We start from the raw sequence: 16,030 nt of genomic DNA on the forward strand, positions 1-16,030 counted from the left end.
TACAGGTAGAATTTGTGCTTTCTAAAATAGTTATCATAACTGACTTAACTGTGCCATTAAAAAAAATCAGGATGTATGTTTAGTTGTGAAGAAATCTTCCTAGTCTGTCACATTAACTGGTATGTTTAGTGTTGCAGGAACAAGTTTTTGTTTGTTTGTTTGTTTGTTTGTTTGTTTAATACAGTAGTTTCTTAGTGGTTTCCTCAAATGTCAGAGATTCATTCTTTGGCCCTACTTAGGGTCTGCTCACTCTTAGGGTCTGCTCACTGCTTGTGCAGGATCCCAACAAAAGTGAGTTCTATTCACTGGAATTTGACCTTTAGCACATAGCTGTCCATTTGCATTGAGACAAATTTTTAATGTCTTCCTTCCTTCCTTCCTTCCTTCCTTCCTTCCTTCCTTCCTTCCTTCCTTCCTTCCTTCCTTCCTTCCTTCCTTCCTTCCTTCCTTCCTTCCTTCCTTCCTTCCTTCCTTCCTCCCTCCCTCCCTCCCTCCCTCCCTTGGCCTCTCCTCCTTCCTTTCCTTTCCTTTCCTTTCCTTTCCTTTCCTTTCTTTCCTTTCCTTTCCTTTCCTTTCCTTTCCTTTCCTTTCCTTTCCTTTCCTTTCCTTTCCTTTCCTTTCCTTTCCTTCCTTTCCTTCCCTTCCCTTCCCTTCCCTTCCCTTCCCTTCCCTTCCCTTCCCTTCCCTTCCCTTCCCTTCCCTTCCCTTCCCTTCCCTTCCCTTCCTTCCCTTCCCTTCCCTTCCCTTCCCTTCCCTTCCCTTCCCTTCCTTCCTTCTTTTTTTCTTTTTCTGTCTTCTCTTTCTTTCCTTTTCTTTCATCTCTTTCTTTCTCTCTTTCTTTATTTAGTTTTGCTGAGGGGAGCAGCTTTTGCAGGGGGTAGCTGCAGCTGACCTTTAGAGCAGGAGCTGACAAACCTGAGCTGGAATGAATCCAGAGCTCTGAGTCTGGAGTAGAGGGTAGCTGCCAGGCTGCTGCTGGAAAGGAAATGACATTATCACTCTACTACCTGTTTCCAAAGAGCTACACTGATTGCAAGCTTGCTCTTTGCTGGGTCATCTTGTCGAACTGGGCCATATCATGCTGGGTGTTGAGCTGACTTGCTTTTTAGCACTCTGGTTGCCTTAGACAGAGCCTGCCTCCGGACAGCCAAACCAGTGACATGGGCTGTAGGAAGTATGATGCAATCTGTTAAGAATAGTAACTTGAAGATGTCAGAAATTCTTTTTAAAAATCTCTTTTTATGTGCAGGTATCAGTGATGACAATGTGAAAGAGATGAAGACACCAAGGAGGGCGTCAAGTAGCTCTTGTAAACCACAAACCAATTTCAACAGATTGGCTGCAACTTTTGTTCATACAAAACAATTTTTAATACTAAGAGTTACTGCATGAGCTCAGAATAACCCTGCATGATGAGCATGCTGAAATGAAATTCCCAGCACAGGTAATATGCATTTTCTTCATGTGTTTTGGATGCAGCTAACTTGAGGATTAGCAATGCAATAGATACACCAGACTTAATTTGCCAGACCAATAGCATTGCCTATGAGTGTCTTACATATGGCTGGAAAAAAACTCTGGCTTTTGTGCCCATCTCTTGTGATGATTTTATCATGAAACCAGCTGATGAGTAACAAACAGGCTCTGATTGTTTCAGTAGCAAAACTGTCCTGTTAACTTGGAGAAGGAAAAAAATTGTCTTTGAGCAAAGAAAGTAGGTTAGTGTTCATCTTACTTGTCACAAGTAGATGCACATACTGCTGCACAGAACTCCAGCATCAAAGGAGGAAAAGACAGGCTCTGCAACAGCTTTCATACTTCATAATTTGGACCTCTGAATGCACTATATGATTTCAACATGGAAAGTCTGAATGTCCTAAAGGAAGTTTGCCTCTAGTCAAAATGAAGAATTCCCTAAAGCGCTGCATTAATACTGTAGCAACATGCAGTTGGATGGGACAGAAGAGCTGATATTGCTGTGCTAGCTGCACTTTGCACCTTTCCTAGGTACAAGAATTTCAGCTACTCAGATTCCTTTTCAATGACAGTAGTGGATCTTGCTTGCAAATATGCAGTTACTACTACTTTTGCTACTGCTGTTTGAACTAGAGCTTGTAGCTGTTCAAAAGAAGGAACTCCTCAACACTATCAGAAATAAACCCATTTGGAGGGTTCCCCTCAAATGAAATTTCTCATGCTAAAGCAGAATCAAATACTGTTGCTTGCACACTGCAGCCTTCCCCACACATATGCATACATACACACTTTTTGTCTTGTCAACAATGCTGAAAAAGATCCATTATCTGTGCAGCTCTAGAATTCAGACCCACAAAGGATTCAGAGTACGTCCATGCATGCACTGTAGGCAGACACAAGCAACCTCTGTCCACACTCTAAGCTCACAAAAAGCCCACGTGACTGCAGTTTAGTGAGTCACTGAACCTCAGCTAACATGCTCTGCTGCAACAAGTAAACACCTATTCTAACTGCAGGGCAAAATGTTCAAAAATGTGTTTACTCCTGTCACATTTCTCAGTATCCAAACATGTATTTATCAGAGCCATTTTGTGGGATCATCCAGAAGACCCTGGCTCCTGCTGTATTAAGTAGAAGCCTGTGATCTTGCAAAAGGTAGAAGAGTAACTGGGACAAAAGAGCCTGTTGTACTACATCAAAGTCACTCTTGGGTTGAGAAAACTGGCCACCTATCTCATCAACTTCCTGTATTTTCCTTGGGATGATGCAAAAAGTGTCTTTTCAGGGTTTAAAGTCATACATAAAACACTCATGTGCCCAAGTAAGGCATTAAGAACAACATTTCCTTTTTGGTCTTGGTGATTAAAACTTATTTATACTTATTTTAATACAGCCTTAGTGGAATTGGTAAATAAAATTAAAGGTGTATGCACACTTACAAAGCAGTAGAGCAGATTGCAGAAACTGCATAGCCAAAGCTATTTTGAAGCAGAGTTAGACTTTCCCCTTTATGCCATAGTCTGCTGTTAAACATATGTTATGTTACATATTAACTGGAGTTGTAGTTGATTATGGAAAGCCGTAATTCTCTGGGCCAAAAGAGTGGCTGTTTATGGTAGATGATACTTGAAGCTACGCGCAGAGGCTATTACTGTCAATGAAAGTCTTTTTTTTTTGTTGTTTTTTGTTTTTTGCTTTTTTTTTTTTCCTAAAGCAATGTTTATTCTTACATTTGTAAGCTAAATTCTTTGTGAACATTGTTTTTGGGTGCATAACTCTGAACAACTATGAGGAGCTGGGTAATTCCAAATGGCCAGTGTTCTTTCTTTAAATGGACCAGTTAGTGAGATCCCTGAAAAATCCCAGAAAATTAAATCACAAGTTAATTTAAAAAAAATCTTCACCTAACTGAAAATGCATTTTATTACATCCTTTAAAATAAAGACAGCAGTAAATGATCATATGCTCCAAAGCTGCTTGGATATTATGGGGATAATCTCCTGCATACTTATCACCAACACTTGCTTCTCCAGTGCCCTCTAATCCTGAGCAGACATCTGCTTTATTACTCTGTTTTAGAGCCCATGGCAGCATGGCACAACTCTATTTGCCTTCCAGGCAGCTTGATGCTAGTTGTTTTGAGACATTGTCACTGGGGGAAGTATTCTTGAGTAATACTTCAAGACTGAGTCCGAGGAAAATCCTTGCTTGAAAATAAATCTGAGATAGTCTTCAATTCAGCATCTAATTCTATCTACAAATCTTGTTATTTATGCCTTGATACCAACTATTGCTTTTAGATGTTTCAGGATTAAGTTGTTTAGATTTCCAGGAGCAAACAACAGAGCTGGTCTGAAATTATTTTTTTTTTTCTTTTTATTTTTGGAGACAGCCAGTGAAGAAGGCTTTTTTTTTTCTCTTCATTTTATTTTACTTTTAATTGTTCTTAAATGTAAATTTCACAGTAAGAGCCATCGTGCATGGGAACATGTCATTGAGAAAGGCTGTAGAAAGGCTCCATCCTCATGATTTTAAAAGAAAATCCACTAGACATAGCTCTGATTAACTTGACAAAGCTTTTTTTAAGCAAGGCTGGGGCTAGATAACCTCCAGATGTCTGTTCTAAAAAAAGTCTGTTCTATGATCCTGTAGTATTCCCATTTAGCTCATGGACTTTTTGCAAACTTTCAGGTATTTTTGCACAATTTTATGGGTACAGAGCACAGTTCTAAAACTAAAACCAAAGCTGTCTTGTGGCAGTAAGTGTATATGGCAAAAGCATAACCTCACAGACATACTGGCTCCAGTTCCAAAGCATTAGCAGAGCTGCTAATAATCCTATCTGCTCACCCAAGTCTCCTTGAGAACATACTGTGCAGCTATATTTAAGGCATGATGCTCTAGGACAACTTTAGGCCTTCAAGAACCAGGTGGAGAAGGTGCTTTATTAAATATAGTCCAGGATATCCTTCGCTCAGCATCAAGTGGTGCATTTGCCAGGCTTTCTGTTCAATCTTCTCTGTTCTATCTTCTTTTCTGTTCAGGAAGTCTGCATTGTGATATTTGACTTCAGCATTACTCATTTGGCTCTCAGGGTAAGGAAAATCTCAAGTTTAAAAAATTAACATAGAGCTATACGTAACGTAGTGAATACTTTCCCAAGTTTCTTTAGAAATGTATAAATTAGAAAAATCTAAGAGAAGCACAGAGGGAATAATTTTGAGAATATTCATTTTAACTTTCCAAATATCTACAGAGTAGTATTATTCTAACTCCTGTTTTCAAAAAGAGCCTAATGAGTGATGCAACAACTGATGTCAGTAATAAATTTATTATCAATACTGTCAGGGACAGTGGCTTTCCGTTAGATGAACATGAAGATAATTCTCCAAGCAGGTATCAGAAAAGACATATCTGGTTCCTCTGACCCTGCCATGGTAACTAAATTCTGCTGTTATGAAAAGTTCACACAACTCTGATTTTGCAGAAGTTGTAACTATAGATACTATCAGAAAAAGTTTACATACGCAAGAACAGAGTGTGAAAAATCTGATTCTGTGCTGTTCTTTTCTGCATCTCTGAGTAGTGCAGTTGATGGAAACATTTTGCTCTCCAGCACTTACAGGACAGTGCAAAACAGCTTTAAAAATTTCTGATTTTATCTGAGTCAGAAAATGCAGTCCTTTGACTGTAAGAAAATAGCAATGTTCTAGCAGGTGGGAAAGTTAACAAAATAGAACAAATGTATTTACTATGTCTTCTTGCTCCACATAGCCTTAGGACCATGTGTTTAAATTGAATAGCCTTCACTGCTACAGAAGAAAAAAAGGAAAATTCTAGAAAAGGTCTATGAAATCAGATACAGATGGAGTTATATACTCACAAGGGGGAAATCAGATGTTAAAACAGAAAATGCATGAGTTACCTATCTGAAATGAAATTCTGTGCAAACTTCCGGAACAACACGCAATTGCAGTGTTGTGACTTCTGACTGAATGTTCTGTAGGCTACACTGATACAGTACCTTCAAGTTGATTCTCATACACATTAAATAGAAAAAATAGATTTCTTCAAACTTTTTTGAGCAAAAGTCTCAACTTTTTGCTGAGAAAGTCATATTTTACCAAGGAACTCAGTTCTATTTTAAATGTTTATTACAGTACCGTACTGTCAACTAACAGAAGAGGTGTTTGACCAACGCTTTCAACACGTGCAATGTGTCCTCTGGGAAACCCACTCACTGAGGCCAGTCAGGAGCAGGTGCTGGCAGTGAATGTGGAACCCTGGTTGTCATTGTGATGCAGGTCATCTCATTCCCAGAGGGAGCAGGTCTCTCTGGAAGACTTCACAACACACTGCCTGACAGCTCAGCCTCTATAATATGAACTATATTAAACAGTACCAAGTTCACACAGTACTGTTTGAACCTTAAGAGGTTTGAACAAAAAATTCAGAGTTTCACTTTTGCTCTTAGCTAAAACATAGGACTCTAAAATTAAAAGGTCACAAGTCCTACCAGCTCTTCTGCCTATCACTGTTGCAGAGCAGGAGAGAGCTGAAGTGGCCTAAAGCTTTGGCCAGAACTTGAGGGACAGATAGAAAGGAGAAAGAGAATTTTGGTTTTTAACGTGCATCATTCATCATGTTAAGAAATAGAGCTCAAGATTTTCCCTGGAGTTGTGGAGGGACAAAGAGCTGGTGACAGATTTTTAGGACTTACAGCCACAGTACAGTACCTTCCTGCTAACACAGCGTTCTGTCAAAAGCCACATAAAATTACGACTGTTTATGAGGGTGGATAGTAATAGGACAAGGGGGAATGGTTTTAAACTGAGACGGAGAGGTTTAGATGAGATATTAGGAGGAAGTTTTTCACTCAGAGGGTAGTGACGCACTGGAACAGGTTGCCCAGAGAGGTTGTGGATGCCCCATCCCTGGAAGCATTCAAGGCCAGGCTGGATGTGGCTCTGGGCAGCCTGGTCTCGTGGTTGGCAATCCTGCAGATAGCAGGGGGGTTGAAACTAGATGATCATTATGGTCCTTTTCAACCTAGGCCATTCTGTGATTCTGTGATTTTGTGAAGACTAGCCAAGGAGCTCAAGGATAGCACTGTAGGAGTAATGTAGGGTGTTATAAAACTACTGGCCAAAATACGATACAGGATTCGGAGATGTAAAAGCTTAGTCCTATCAGTTTCCCAAAAAGCAAACATTTTCCTAAAATTTCTGATTAATTCTCATGTAGGTACAGCGTAGGTGAGAAAGCTGGATAGCCTTCCTAAGAGTGAAGCTTGGAGGAGTCCAAGTCCAATTACTATTCAGAAGCACTTTGAGCTGAATGCACCATTTTTTGATACCTTGTCCAATCATGCCCTATGTTACACCATGTATTGCATTACACTGCTGTCAGGGAACAATTAAATTCCTGCTGATTTCAAGGAGTATATATTCATAACCAGTAAAAAGAGACATACGCAGGGTTTGAATAAACTGCTTAATTTTCCCTCCAGCAAGAAAAATCTCGTAATAAAGATTTGTAAAGAATTATATCTTCTCACCAAATATGTTTACTATTGGTACTAGAAGACTTCTATGCAAGCCACTTACAAAGAGCTTTTTCTTACTGGATTTTTATAGGAAACAAGCAACGTCAGCTAGATTCCTCTTGTTGGTTTTAGCAAGGATGATGGTAGATGTGTCTCTAGTCATTGACTACCATGAAATAGAATTAATCTCGTTCAATTTTGATCATGCCTAAAGGCAGGCATCTTGTCTGTGCTTTTCAAGAAGACTTCTTGTGCAAAGAAGATCACTTAACCAGATAGGATAAATATTTGTCTGCAAGCATCTGTTTCTCTGCACTGACTACAGAGAATGAGTTGACTGCCTGAGACTAATATCTGGTGTTTAATTCCTGCTAGTGGAAAAGTATCTAAGTTTTTATATGAATTTAATTAATGTTCTCAGACCAAAATACATACAAAACAAGTTAAAGAAGATTTGGATATAGCTGAATATGTAAATGGATTTATTTTTAAATTTGTTAAAATATTGAACTCTTTATATTAATCTGATTCAAATGGCTATACTTTTGTCAATATAGAGTGGAAAATAACAGTACAGTTTCTAGGGTTATTGTTGTTTTAGAAGACAGTGAGAGTTGAGTGTCCTCAGTAACTCTCAAGATAAGCCCTTTAAAGCAGTTATTTAAGACATAAGATTCAGGAGGTTTCTATGGAGATGGTTCTTTTTTGTAGGTGTATTAAAATAAGCATTTGCAGCAAAAGAGAGTTCTGGAAAATGGCTGTTACAAATTGTGTTTTTCAACCTATAACTTATCATATCACATAATATCACTGATCTAAATGTTGAAGCCAAAAGGAGTAGCAGGATTTCACCACCTATGCAAATGAGATCATGCAGATTAAATCAAATCCTGTGAAATCCTGCCTTACAGCAGAAATACCTTCACTATACTTACATCCCAAACAACAATCCAAAGTGTGCCTGCAGCCCATTCCTTTCTATACTAGTTTATGTTAGAAACTTCCCAAGACCTTTTTGCAATTTCCCTTAGTAGGTCCATTTCTTGTATAAATTCTGTTACGGTAAGCAGCCTAAATTCTGTCTAACCAGAAAATCTGGTGTATTTGTAGCCAGACTGACTGTCAACCTGATGGTGCTACATGTATGGTAAGATGAAAGTAGATATCCTGCAGTATTTCAGATCTGCAACATCCACATAAATGCCAACTTATTAAACTACAAGGTGGTCTGATAAAGTCTGGAAATATCCTGTCTTGCTCACGGGCTGTCATGGAGTGGGAACAGCTGGCAAAGGGAACTACCTGGCAGGGGTGAAGCACCCAGCATGTGTGGCTGAACCCATGTGCACTCCAGCTCCAGGCACGAGTAGGGATGGAGCTCTAAGGGACTGCCTTTTCTCCAGCAGTCAGTTTAGATATTCTTCCATATCTTAGAACCACAGAATAGAAGAGCCTGGCAGGGACCTCTGGGTCCATCTGACCCAATCCCTGCCCACGTCCAGGTCCAGGTGGCTTTTGGAGATCTTTGAGGAGGAGCACCCTACAGCTTCTCAGGGCAACTTGTGCCAGTGCTCCATCATCAGCACAGTAAGGAGGAGTTTTCTCATGTTTAGACAGAACCTTCCATACTTCAGTTTGCTCACAGTGGCTCTTGTCCTTTCACTGGGCACCACTGAGAAGAGCCCAGCTCTGTCCTCCCTGGATGCTCTCTTCAGGTATTTTTATATGTATAAATATGTCTCTCTCACAGAAATCCTCTTACTTTTTTTTTTTTTTCTATAGCTTTTTTTGCCTTATTTCTCAAGGATTCTCTGCTCCTTTTCATGTTCTGGAGTTTATATCTTTGCAGAAATGTAACTTGAAAATTTCCTCTGCAAATACCTTTATTTTGTATGCTGTGACGTGGATGGGGGCTCACTTGGGACTGAGGCATGTGCTGGTTAAGCTCTTTGAACCATTCAGAAACTTAAATATTTGAACAAATATCTTAACCAAGGGCAAGGGGTAACACCCTTCTGTTTTTCAGAAAAGAAAATGTTTTCAGGCTTCAGTGTTTTTCTAAACCCTATTGGCCATGCTTCCTAGTGAAGTAAGATAGCCCATAGATTAAAGTTCAAGAAAGTGTATTTGCTGAGCCCATGAATATATGAACATACTCTAAGATATTGATTTGCTGTCATTAGCCACCAAAATCAGAGAAGCAGAGTAGCATTTTACTTTAAAAAACAGAGGCTTTAATAACTTACCATACCTTTAGCCCTCCTTCTCCAGTTAAAAATTAACCACTATAGTTAACAAACATTTATTGTCTAACAGCAAGTTCACTTTGCTAATTCTCCAAATATTCAACATCTGATCCACAGCAATTTCAGCTCACATGATTATAGACACCTACCAGATCAGATAAGTTCAGCTTTCACTGTTCACTGCCACTGGGCAAAGATTTTACCCTTCACCCACATTTTTCTGCTGCACACGTACAACAGAAATTGGTAGATTATAGCAGAAATTCAAAACAGAGCTATATAACTATAGCGTAATGTATACATAAGCTTTTGTGGTGGCAAAAAAAAAAAAAAAAAGGAAAATCTATATATCAAGGTGAGCACACATGAAGAGTTGAAAGTAAAGCACTAAATATTTTATATATATAAACAGATGCCACAATAAGTGCATCTCCAAAGAGCACTAAGGGAACTAGTTAATGAAATGTACAAGAGCATCTGTATATTTTACTGGAAGAACATTACGTTGTCTGGAAGACCAATTTGAAGGAATGATTAATACTATCACTGACTTCTGTGAAGAATAATTGAAGGAATCTAATTTTATTAACCTATAATGGCATACACTGTACCTAGACTGTATTAAAATAATATTAAAAAATGATATGCATGCAGAAAAAGGAGTATTAATTACCGGTTGATAAATATATCATAATGGAAAGAAGGATTTAAAATACATCAAAACTTATTATAACAAGGTTTTTGCGGGTTTTACGGTAATCAAAGAAGAAGTTAAATAGCAATATATAGAATACCTGTTTCTTTCATATACCATATCTGAGCTGTACCGATTATTGTAGTAACTATAATGTGTTTTCCAGTGTGAAATAAATAAGCCTTAAGAGTCCCATTATTTCATCTCCCTATGGACACATCCTTCTGAGCACCATTAAGAGAGATAAGACTTATGTATGCAAATCCCTGGATAACACATTGAGAATATAACTAAATTTTGCAGAATAGCAATTAACCTGAAATTATAGGAAAAACACAAAAATGAGCTCTTGTATAAGAGATTAAATATTCTGCACTTGATCTTCATGCCCAGAGTGTGGCTGATGGAAAAAAAGTATAAATTGTAAGATTAAGATGTAAAATAACACAATAGAGAACAGTTCTCCCTGTACTCCTGTCATGGCCATGCAATGCCAAAGTGCACTGTGAATGTTAACTGAAAGTATGTTAATTTAAAGATGTGCTGAGAGGGAACACTGGGCTGTATTCAGATGATGTGCCATGTGACTCTGATTTAGGAGCTGGTCTGACATTTAAGGTCTGCAAGGTGTTGAGTAAACTAAACTTCCCTTGCCCAGGATTGGCACACCCTAGTTCCCTGCACAAGCAACAGGGATGCACAGGTATGCTGATATGATGCAGCCTGCTTCCACCTTACACACTGCAGGATATCACTGTAGTAAAAAAAAAAAAAAAGCAATCTTATATTTTAGAAGACTAAAGATAAATGTCTTCATCACCCCATTCTCTGTAAATCCCATTTGCCAGAGCATTTAATGAAGCTCAGATCTCCTGGTGTCACCCTCAACTTGTAGCACGTGTTGTCCTACTTATGCAGTCTCTACCACTGCTGGGTTTTGCCATTCCTGTCTTAGGGGCAATCCATTAGAAAAACCCCTCTAATCTCTAAATACTTTCCCCCTTCTGCCCCCCGGAATAGAGTAACAATAGGACCCTTTACCTTAATTTTACTTTCAGACAAGTTTTATTCTCAAGGTTTCACCTTGCATGTGACTTAATCTGTTTATGTCATATCTTTTGTGTATGCCTCATATGCTTTCCAAGAGATTACGTGACACTACGTACTCATCTGCAACTGTATGTGAAGATGGGCAGATACTGTATGTACCTTTCTGGGTGACAAGTTAGTAGCTGATGCCAGAAAGCATCTCTGCCACTATCCCCTTTATTAATTATGGTTTTATACAACAAATGTAAATAATTTCAATCTTGTATGTTAATGTAATTAGAGTATATTGTTAATCATACCATCTGGAGTTCTACAGAATATGAGAAAACATATGGCAACTTTGTTGTCCTGATCAGCCAAGTAATTTTAAGCAATATATAATGTTTAGACAACCTATGATTTGGGAAGGGTGAGAATCTTGTAAGGGTGTATTTTGTTTCATTGACATTTTTGTTCTATTCTGAAAATGAAAACAGAAAACACAGTAGCCTGACTACCTTTTCCATCATTATATTAATGAAATAATTGTCCTGGTGATAAACTACATGGCTCATTTGCAGGTACCAGAGTTCATTTGTATTGAGTATCACACAAAAAGTGGCAAGAGGAAAGTCCTTGCTCTTGAAAACTCAAATAATCTTTCTGATACAGACCACAGCTAAATGATGCAGATAATAGACTTAGCAATTCTTTGTCCTTCCAATATTTAGAATTAATTAATGCATATTTTAAAATTACTGATTTTATTTGGCAAATGCCTTTCCAGTTTTCCTTTAGAGAGAATAATTTCCGAGTTCAGATAATATCTGCTTCCCTACTGCTTGTGCTAATGGAGAATGCTCCTTCTGTCGTTTTGAGCTGTGAAATTTAATTGCCCAGAGTGGCTGATACTTATTTTCAACAGCTGCTGAACAAACTCTTTAAAATGCTATAATTGCATATACAAGAATCCTTAATTTAATGTACGCCTTGTGGCATTAAAAATGTAAGTATATGTGAGGGAGATAAAAAGCTCACAGGCCTTCTGAAACATCGTTATTTGGGGAGGGATTCATGCTTTATTCTGCTCCTACTTACATTTATCACAGACAGATGTAAAGTACTTCATTTACATGGACTTCTATTCATTTACACAAGTGGCATTGAAAGGCAATTTCAACTTTTCCTTTCTCCATAACTCTGAACACACTGATGTGTTCTTAATGTCGTACTTCATCTTAGGCAGTTACTGTGCAATGCTTGCTTGTGCTCAAGCAAAATACACTTTCATTTCATAACCAGTAGTTCAGTATACATGTGAATATTCTTCTTTGAAAGGGGAAAAACCTTTGAGTACAGTCTAATATCTACTGTCACAGACTTATCCAGCATCTCCTCGTGAATTGTGTAGACGATCTATTTGGATAAGCTTTTGAATGCAGCAAACAATACTGTGACAAAATCTTTACAGGAAGCCATTCAGAAATTATCTACTGTAGTGTAAATGCATTGAATTTTGGATGGTGGCCAGATTTGCTGTACTTATTTCCCTTTGTGCTCCCTGAAGGGCTCCCAGCATTGATGGCTCCCACCAGTCTGGTTGAGGCTCACTAAAAGCTTGAGAAAAATCCAGCAAAACCCAACCCAACATTAAATAGTTGCGAGCGAAGAACAGTATGCTATAGTTGTAAATGGAGGTTTTAACCATTTGGCTATTCAGTGAATCAATCAAAGAGTTTGTACCATAGTTAATGACTTGGGGTAGAAGTGGTTTGTACTGAATATCAGGAACTGAGATGTGCCTCATTGTACTCCCTGGCTGAAAGAATTGATATCTACTGCCCTGGAGGAACAGGCATATAATAGGAAAGCAGTTACAGGGTATCAAAGAGCACAGTCTAGATGCAGCAAGATGTAGTTGCTGATATGCTGAAGCTCTCTTAATTTTTTTATTTTTAAAGACACCTGGTCTACTCTATAGGGTCATGCTTTTTCAGGTCACAGAATAGTAGTTTAGCTACCTAGGCATGTCCTTTTTCCAGTGAAAGTGTCACTGACTTTGCCTAACCTATGTCAACTAATTGCTGTCAGGGGATCTATTAAGAGCATAAAGTAATTCCCAGTATTCCTACAGAAGAACAGATTTTTTTCTCAGCTGAATGCCAACCCCAGCATTGAGGGACTTCCAGGATAACAGCTCTAAAATTAACTTACAGGTTAGACAGAAAGTCAAATAAAGCTTTCTTGCCTAGTAGACATTCTGAAAATAGAAGACACCTTAGGTAATGGCTGGTTTAAGTGATCAGCAGCCGAAGGAAGTTTTCTGTATCCTTCTGTTTCGAAAAAAAAAACTTGACAGAAACCATTCTGGTGAACTTGCAAAACAAGCAGAGAAATTATCCTGATGATCTTGTGAAAGCAAGCAAACAAGCAGACAAACGAGCAAACAAAAACTCAGTAATAAGAATTTAGTTGGAAGAAGTTTTTCTCCACCATTAAGAAAAAGCCACTGTTATTTGAATAATTCACTCCCTGACTCTTGGGATCAGCAAGTCATCTGGTTTTAGGATGTGTTGGAACAGTAAGAGCAAGAGATGAGATGCACAGGGGCACAGAGTGCATTTACACATCGTTGTCACTTCTGAGCTTCTCTCTGGGGACTGACCTTGCAAAGCAAGCAGCATTTTCCTTGAAATGGTATGGAAGCATTACCAGATTAATATGGAAATGCAGGTTAAAAATGTTCTCTGTCATTGGGAATGTACAGGAATTACTTAGCTGCTGCCAAGGGACTTGTGAATGAGTTTCAGGGCAATTGAACACTGAATTTCTTAGTGTATCACAATTACAGAATCAAATGTACTGTGAGTAGGAGACATTTTAAAATGTTATTAATTACTTCATAGAGGATTTAATACTACTACTTGTGAAGATCATGCCTTCCTTCTCTCCTTTCCAGCAACCATCATTACAGACTCTTTAATATTTTAGCTCATGTATTAGTACTTATTTTCCAATCTTGAGATTATAAAATACATTCTGAGATGAGGAAGGAATTAAGTGGAGGGAGGTAAATATGATTTGATGAAGATGGTCTTTACTACATTGTGTCTCAATTAAAGAAATTTTATGGAGCTGAAAATCAGATGTTTCAATTTCCAGATCTTTCATTATCATCTGCAAATATATTTGGATCTTTTACAACCACTTCTGTGGTAATTGAGATCTCTTGTCATACGTGAAGGAAAAGATCACTCTACATCCATGTGAAAAACAAGACAACGAAATTTGCAAAAAGCATGCTGTCAGAACTGGGAAGGGATCCATTAGTGTCAGTTTGTTTCACAATGGATTGAGGAGCATGCACGCAGTTAACTCAGCTACATCTGAACAAGGAGAAGGGATCTTCTTAACATGTGGTACCTGGCTTGCTTGTCGTCTGTCAGTATTCCTTTATGGAGTTTCTGGACTCTACTGTGTTCATTAGGTTTAAGTGTTGTTTAAAGGAATTAGCCTAGAGTAAAATAACCAGGGCTGCTGAGTTATCTGAAGGAAAACAGAAAACATTAATGACAACATGATCTCTGTTCCTCCAAACAACTAGGATCTCAAGTGTTTCTGCTCATACTGAGGGCAAACACATTTCCACTATAATTTGGCAGCCTCTCAGAGCATCTTGTATCATTCTGTAGACATCCCTAGAAAGCTTTTGTACTTAACTAGAAAATGAAATAGCATTTCAGGACTACTGAAGCTTACTTATATCCACTTATGGTAAAGAAGACATTACAGAATCATTTTTATTGTTTAAATTTGAATCAATTTTCATGCAATTCTTCCAGTCAATCTTACAGATTTCAAATGGGCTTCTAACATGTTTTTGGATTTAATTAACCTGTCAGTTAATGATAGGTTAATCACAATTGTCCCACAATTGTCCCAACTTCAGCCTTGACGCACTGGAATGTTCATTCCAGATGGTTATTATAGTAATCAAATGATTACGGGTGGATAAGGGCTGTAATAAAATTGAACTAAAATGCTCCATATGATAGAAGACTTCACAAAATTTGTCAGCTTGAAATTCAGACATTGTTTCAGGTCAGACTTAGTAAATCATCTCTTTCAACAGAAGGGGCTAAACCAACCTCCTCTTTTGCAGCAAATGATCCAGGGAAAAGGAAATCTCCTTATTTAACATTGTTTTCTGGAATCAGCTACTCCATTTATCGACAGCAACAGAGTTCTTAAATTACTCATATTTTATAACACAGTGTTTCCTACAGAGTTAAAAAACCGACCCTCCTTTATTTTATTCATTTTCTGCATGATGGCTGAGGGAGTGAGGGAGCACAAGAGGCATGTAACTATTATGGATCTGTGGACAGCAGTGCTCAGGCTGGGAAGTGAGTTTACCTATCATGCCTGTTGAATACCTGATGTCTTCTGCTATGCTTGCTTGAAAGGGCCTCGACTTCTGCCAGTGGCAGTAACTACCTTGTAAAATTTCCATCTGCTTGTGGGAAGCTTGTTTTTGCACTTGTAATCTTGCAGCCATCAGATGGCAGTAGTTTTCAGTTGTCACTCCTGGCCTGATTTGTATTCCAAACACTAGGCAAAAAGAGAGGTTAAAGACTGCATAGCCTCTCAGCTCCTACAATAATTCCAGTTTTGCAACAAAACAAGGAATATAGCATAAAAGATAAGTTTGAGTTATTTAACTTGCAGAATGTGAGCTTAAAGTCTTCTCTGGGGACTCGTTCCAAGGTCTGATTTCTAAGCAGGCTGTTTTGTTGTATAACTATGTCATCATCAGCTGAGTTTTGGTATTTTGTTTTCCAGAACAACTAGTGCAATAATAATCAGCCCAGTAGTAATCTTTGCAAAATCCCTTCTCATTGCTTACTACATTGAAGTCGAATGAAAACAAACTGGCAGCAGGCATCTAGAAAATTAGATATTAACTTTCAAAAGTGCATGCAAGTCTGCCTGCGATAGCTGGGAAGCAAGAACATTATGTTTCAGCACTGAACCTTTTTG

General features: G+C 38.3%; 1 long non-coding RNA gene across 1 annotated transcript in view; it reads left to right on the top strand.

The window, feature by feature from the left end:
• LOC146545217 (uncharacterized) overlaps positions 1–16,030 on the top strand; it is a 43,668-nt gene that overhangs the window by 10,972 nt on the left and 16,666 nt on the right. Inside the window, exon 3 of the long non-coding RNA XR_014881600.1 lies at positions 1,250–1,444. This is a non-coding gene — a long non-coding RNA (uncharacterized LOC146545217). The remainder of the gene's footprint in view (positions 1–1,249; positions 1,445–16,030) is intronic.

The sequence above is a fragment of the Meleagris gallopavo genome, chromosome 1, assembly GCF_905368555.1.
Source record: "Meleagris gallopavo chromosome 1, MGAL_WU_HG_1.1, whole genome shotgun sequence".
Lineage (NCBI taxonomy): Eukaryota > Metazoa > Chordata > Aves > Galliformes > Phasianidae > Meleagris > Meleagris gallopavo.